This window comes from Aphis gossypii, unplaced genomic scaffold (assembly GCF_020184175.1).
Source record: "Aphis gossypii isolate Hap1 unplaced genomic scaffold, ASM2018417v2 Contig00507, whole genome shotgun sequence".
NCBI lineage: Eukaryota > Metazoa > Arthropoda > Insecta > Hemiptera > Aphididae > Aphis > Aphis gossypii.
This window is the reverse complement of record NW_026083136.1, coordinates 26,339-33,242: the sequence shown is the minus strand read 5'-3', so window position 1 is coordinate 33,242 and position 6,904 is coordinate 26,339. Positions and strand designations below refer to the sequence as shown.

General features: G+C 28.3%; 1 pseudogene; it reads left to right on the top strand.

The window, feature by feature from the left end:
• Positions 1 to 617: 617 nt before the first annotated feature.
• On the top strand, positions 618 to 6,443 carry LOC126554446 (uncharacterized; annotated as a pseudogene).
• Positions 6,444 to 6,904: the final 461 nt, after the last annotated feature.

The following is a 6,904-nucleotide window of genomic DNA, read 5'->3' as shown; positions in this document are numbered from 1 at the left end:
ATAATGACAGTAAGGAACTTACCGGTGGAAGACAAAAGCGCCAAAATTAGATAAGAAAAACTAAAGTCGTATCGTACAAAAGCGCCAAAATCCTTGGTACCTGTGTGCCACGGTTAATATATGTTAAATAACAGATATTAAATTTAGAACTATATCGTTCAAAAACTCCAAATGTTTAATCTTAATCGACAAATGTCGACAATTAGATTATATATCTGATTACGATAGATTGTCACATAGACAGTGTGTGGGCAGTTTTGTGTTATAAGTTTATAAAATATTGTTAGTACCTACTTTGTACACATTCGTGTAAGCATCATTCGTTAAAATGAATTTTCCAATTTTTTTACGAATAAAGGTGTAGTTTGTATTTTATTTAAAGAGCAAAAATATAGATTTTTACGAGAAATGGCCAGTGGTAATGTGTCATTGAGGTGTACAAAAAAAAAATGTTCTGCTAGAATACAAATGGATAAACCTATGACTACAATTGTTAGTATTAATGGTGAGCATTTACACGAAATAGTGAACGATATCATGATGCCCAGTGTCATATTTTGCGCAATAATTGTAAAAGAAAAGCAACCGAAAATATAACGGACCGACCATCGAAAATTATGCGTCACGAGTTGTGTGCTGCTGAAAATACTGCGATGGTTTCAGATAATATTGGAAATATTCGAGTTTCAATGTACAGACAACGACGTAAATTATTGCCGACAACGCCTCAATCATTGGAAGAAGCTATTAATCAAGTTAGTAACCGGAATATTTTTACTAATAGGAACGAAACGTTTTGTCACGTAGATACAGAACGCAAAATTATTTTTCTGACCACTAAATCTAATATCCAATACATGTGCCACAATAGTTCACTTTTAGTTGCCGATGGTACATTTTACGTTTGTCCGAAATTCTTTTACCAATTATATACGATACATGTTTATAGCTGTGGAAGATATTTACATTTAATTTACTGTCTACTACCAAGTAAAACTTCAAATTGCTATGAATCAATGTGGAAATACATACAAAAATTGTGTGAAAAATATAATTTAGAATTTTCTCCTAAAATACTCCTAGTTGATTTTGAAAAAGCAGCACAGATATTACCTGTACCTGATGTACCTGATGGATTTTTAGCAGTTTTTCCCAATTCAAAAATAAAATGTTGTAAATTTCATTTAGGGCAATCGTTGTTTCAGAAACTTCAAATCTTGGGTCTTCGAAATGAATACATGAAGAACTCTGAAATAGGGATTTGGTTGAAGTCTTTTTTTGGTTTGGCTTTTCTTCCGTCCACCAAAGTATCTGATGCTTTTGCAGATTTAATGTCTATCGCGTCCGAAGATCAAACAATTTTAAAATTTAGTGATTACGTTTTAGAAACATACATTGATTCTAGTATTTTTCCACCAAAAATTTGGGCTGAAATTCCGGATAATGAGGTTATACGAACTACAAATGCAGCTGAATCATATCATCGACATTTAAAAGATCAATTTTATTTGGCTCATTGTTCCGTCCATATAGTAATTGATGTATTATTAAAATTACAAAGTGAAACATATTTATTTATGAACTCTCCTCCTAACAATAAATTAAGGGTATCTCACGAAGAAATAATTGTACAATGGAAGAAATATCAGGATGGTGAAATAAATCGTTTAGAATATGTGAAAAAAGTAGGATTAAAAATCAACCAATTTATTAAATTATTATTATTGACATTTTTTTTTATAAAATCATAACTTTTTTATTAAATTTATATTTATTTGCATGTATATTATAATTTATTATTGACAATTTTTTTAACACAATATAATTATTTAAAAGAGCAATTTTTAAATATCTACTTATACAAAATTTTAATTTTGGCGCAAATTATTTGTAATTTTTACACCTTTGGCGCCTATTTCACATGTCAGGTCTACAATATTATATTGGCGCTTATGTCCTACACATTTTGGCGCAAATGATAGGTCATTTTTGTGCTTTTGGCGCTTCTGTCATATAGCCGAACTTACCGCCTTTTCGACTAACAAAGGGCATTGGCATTTTAAAAAAATGGCCAGAGGGCTAAAAACCTCTCCCTCTACATTTCAACGTCTAATGAACAATGTCCGGAATAGTTGGCATAAAATGTTTAGTCTATTTAGACGATATAATAATATACGGGAAAAACCTAAGTGATCATAATAATAAGTTACGTGATGTGTTTGAACGATTACAAAAACATAATTTAAAAATACAGCCGGACAAATGTGAATTTTTAAAACAAGAATGTTTATACCACAGAATAGAACAATACCTAGGACACATAATTAGTGAACACGGCATTAAACCCGACCCGAATAAAATTAAATCAGTATTAGAATTTCCCGGTGTTTGTCAATTGCGCCGATTTTTCTAGACTACCTGAAATTTATACATCTTTGCGCCGCGCCGGTGGATTTATCCCAAACGAAAAAGGTATACGTCTTTTGCGCCAATAAATTTATCACAAATTAATTTGGTATACATAATATATATCTATTGTGCCAGGAAGATATTATAAAATATCATATTATTATACTATTATTAGATTATAATATAATTATCAAACATAAAAATAAAGTGTAATTTAAAAAATATAAAAATTTCATAAAATTAAATCATAAAAATTAAAATACATATAAATAAACGATGATAAATTACATATGAATAAATTGTCAAAAAGTATTAAAATTTCATTTCTTGTAATGGTGACTTACCGACTTCACAAATTGAAACATATTGATAGTACCGTTTTTATATTTTGAAATATGATCATCGATGTTTGTTTTTTGTTTTTTATACTTACTATTTTGTATTTTCTTTTCTTTTTGAATACTATTGATTTTTATGTATGTCTGTACTTGTATAAGTTTCAAAACTTCCAAAAATACAAAAATATTTAGGTGTGCTAAGTAAAAGTATTTTCCGAATGCTGAATGAAACGACTCGCAGGCATTTGTAGTTCTTTCATTTGATATACTGCACGACGCCCACATAAATGGTGGAGAAGTTGCGTCTTCGTCAATATACATACTAATAAGATAATCACTAAATTGAGTTATCTGTTAATCCGTAGATTTTATACTCATAAAATCGTTTGCAAAGAGATTTCCAACATTTTCTGGTTCAAGTAGTGATAGACCAAATATTCACCTTAACCATCGTCCAATTTCACTTAAATCATTTTTATACTCACTAGTTAAGCCTAAATTTTGAATTTTTCTCCACCATCCTTGAGATAAAGAAAACGACAGCCGTGTAAAATTATAGTAGGCCAAACAGTAATTATAGCATTATGTAAACTTTTCTCAAAATCTACAACACATACTTTTGGATTGAATTTAATTGATAATTTTGATTCACAAATATCAATTAAAGCCTTTAGAGCTCTTTTATAGACAATAGATTCTTTACTTGGTAAAAGAAAAAAATTAATGGAATATAATGTCCATTATTTACTATATGAATCATAAATATTTTTTCTTGACAACAGATAAACTTTAAATTAGTTACCGTTGAAAACGCTGTTATATTATTTTCAAAATCATTTATTTATAAATATTCTTCATTTCTATTTGTAAGTGTTGTTATGGACATTATTATTTCCGGAGTTTCTCGCAAATTCTTGGGTAATTTTGGTATAGATTTTCTTCTTGCTCTATATACATTTTGTCGTATATTTGATATATCTTCGATTTTGAGATCATTTGTTGATTTTTCTGTAAATATTTGTTTGTTAATTAATTTTAACGGCTTTTCTATTAAATCATCCATAGCTTTTCTTTTAACTTGATTTGATATAATTTGTCGTTGAACGTTTTTAGGAGGGAGATGATTGTGTTCAGTTTTTTCTTTTAATATTGTAGTTTTAACTTCGTCAACATACAGTTTAGCGTTACAAGTTTTTTCTGTACACCGCCACTTACGTCCATTTTTAGTAAGATTTTTACATGAAAATTTATAATTTTTATAAAGAATTAGTTCTTTCCCACGTTCACTTAAAATTACTTCCATTATAATATTATACGAAATTGCTATTGCTATAGACGTCGTGCAGCCACCGGAAAACAGCGCGCTCTGGTAGTTACCTAATAGTTTAAATTGTTACAGGATTCAAATATTTGAACAAAATAGGTATTAAGAACAAAAACTAGCTTTTATGCATCATTATTTATCCATACTTTACATTTTACTTCACAATTATAAACAAGTTCGTCATCATATTCATGTATTAAATCTTAAAAACTATTTATTTTCATGTCTGTTGCCCTGTTGGTAAATAAAAAAGAAAATAATATGATCACTATAGTACTATACCTACTTCGTAAACATGTAAACTTATTAACTTATTATTGTAATCAAAAATGATCATTTGTCTCAGATACCTTGGTCCTAGGCATAGATAATAAAGATTATTTTTATTCATTGTTATCTAAGGTCCTAGGCAAGTAATGATTATTAAGTTTTTAATAAATCTTATTTTTTTATATCGATATAATCAGTCGATGGGCACTTGCAAGTTGCAACTGCTATACATTTTAATAGTTAATATACTAGATAGGTACATAACAAAATTCTAAGCTCAAGTTTTAGAATTTACAACTTTCATTTTATTTTCAATTACCCATTTTTGTTTCATAATGACTGAAAATAAAAATTCTCATCAAATTTTTTGTGTGGTTAACTGCAATAATACATACAAGAATACTACTAATACTATATTTTACAACTTTCCTAATCGATCATACCAAAAAGATTTGAAGTTACAATGTATAAAGGCTGTTAACAGACTTGAGTAATTACCTATTTAATTAAATTACATTCTCGTTAATAGTAAAAGCATAGCTAAATTACTTATGTTAAATATTTAAAAATAATATTTCCTTAAAATTCTTAGTAACAAAAATATAATATACCTAGAAAGAGATACCTAATACTACCTTACAAAATGATTTTAATTTACCACTTTTTAATAGCTCTTTACTATGTAATGTTATAACTTATAAGTATATTAATGTTATACACTTACTTTACTTTACTTATTAATTATTATTTTAAGATGTTATTTAATTTAGTGACAATGGGAAATTATGGTTGCCTAATCCTCGCAGTGTGATATGTAGTAAGCATTTTGTTGGAAACACGTGGTCAAATGATCCTAGAAGTCCTTCTTATGTACCTTCATTATTCCCTAAAGTGTACAAGAAGAAGCTAATTAATTCAAACCAAGCAGATGAAAGGTACAAACGGATTTTAAACAGAAAGATTCAAACTACAACTATTACAGAAAAAATAGAAACAGATACTAAAAATTGTTTTTTGGTAGAGAATAGCTGTACTTCACAGTTTGCAAGTGTTGGCATTCAAGTGGGTTTTGATAACTGTGGTAATAACAATTTTAATTTTTCTTGTATTCATGAAGGTAATAGTGTTTCCACACAAGCTTGTATTCCATTTTCCTTTTCAAATCATTTGAATTTTGGTAGTAAGCCAACATCTTCTGACAAAGCTTGCGGTGTAGACCACAGAGAAAGTTTATCTTGCTTATCTTGTAAAACATTTCACGGTTTTGAATCCATTAAAAATAAAAAATCTCTTAAACACATTACTGGCACTTTTTTTCAGTTTTTAATATATTGCTCAAGTTAATGCTTAATGTCAATCATTTGGTGGTCTCTAAGGAAAATGCTTTATTAATATTTTTGATGAAATTGAAATTAGGTTTAACTTATTCCTCTTTGGCTGTATTTTTTGGAGTACACCGAACAACAATATTTAGAATATTTACAGATACCCTTCTTACATTAAACGTAAAAACAAAAAATTTAATATTCTGGCCTAATAAGAGAACTATTTCAGCTTTGCTTCCTGAAGCATTTAAGAAGAACTATCCAAACTGTAGATGCATAATCGATTGCACAGAGTTAAAAGTAGAACAACCTAATACTGTAGAACAGAAAGTTTACATGTATTCAATGTACAAAGGGCCTTATACTGTTAAATTTTTAGTAGCCATAACACCTAATGGTATGATTAGTTTTGTGTCAAAATGTTATGGTGGTCGGTCTAGTGACTCATTTATAACCAATGATAGTGGGTTTTTAGCTCTTTTAGAATCTGGTGATGAAGTTCTTGCCGACAAAGGATTCCCAGGAATAAAAACCACAGATGAAAATGTTGTCATTGTAATGCCTCTATTTTTACACAATGGTAGGTTTTCAGAAGATGAAATTCTAGAAACCTATAATGTAGCAAGTGTAAGAATACATGTAGAACGGTTGTTTGCTAGGTTGAAGACGTTTGGCATACTTAATAAATTAACTATCGATTACTTACCATAAATTGATAACATAGTTCATATGTGCTGTGTTTTGACAAACATACAAGCACCTATTATTAAGCAATAATTTTTTTAATTATTTCATATTTTATACATTTATACAGCTGCATAGAGATAGTAATGGAGGAATTAGTATATTTATATTTTAGATAATAAATAAGTCACTTACATATTTCATTAAAACTTTTAAAACATTTTAGTTCTACTTACATATTTTAGTATGATTAATATTTAAACTTGTATTTTATTTATTGACGCATTTATATTTGTTATATAATATTTTATACCTAGTTAGGTATAACAAATTGGTAAATAAAATAAATAATAAAAATTTTCTAATTTTGGTATTGTATCTCATAAAAATTGTTCATCCTTTTTAACCAACAATAATTCTGGTTTAATGTTGTTGTAAATAAAAAATCACATTCATTCAACCCTGTAGTGAACATTTATATCTGGCATTGTGTGTAGTATATATGACTTTTTTTCAGACCAACTTTTCCATCAATCATTTTTAAATAGCTTAAA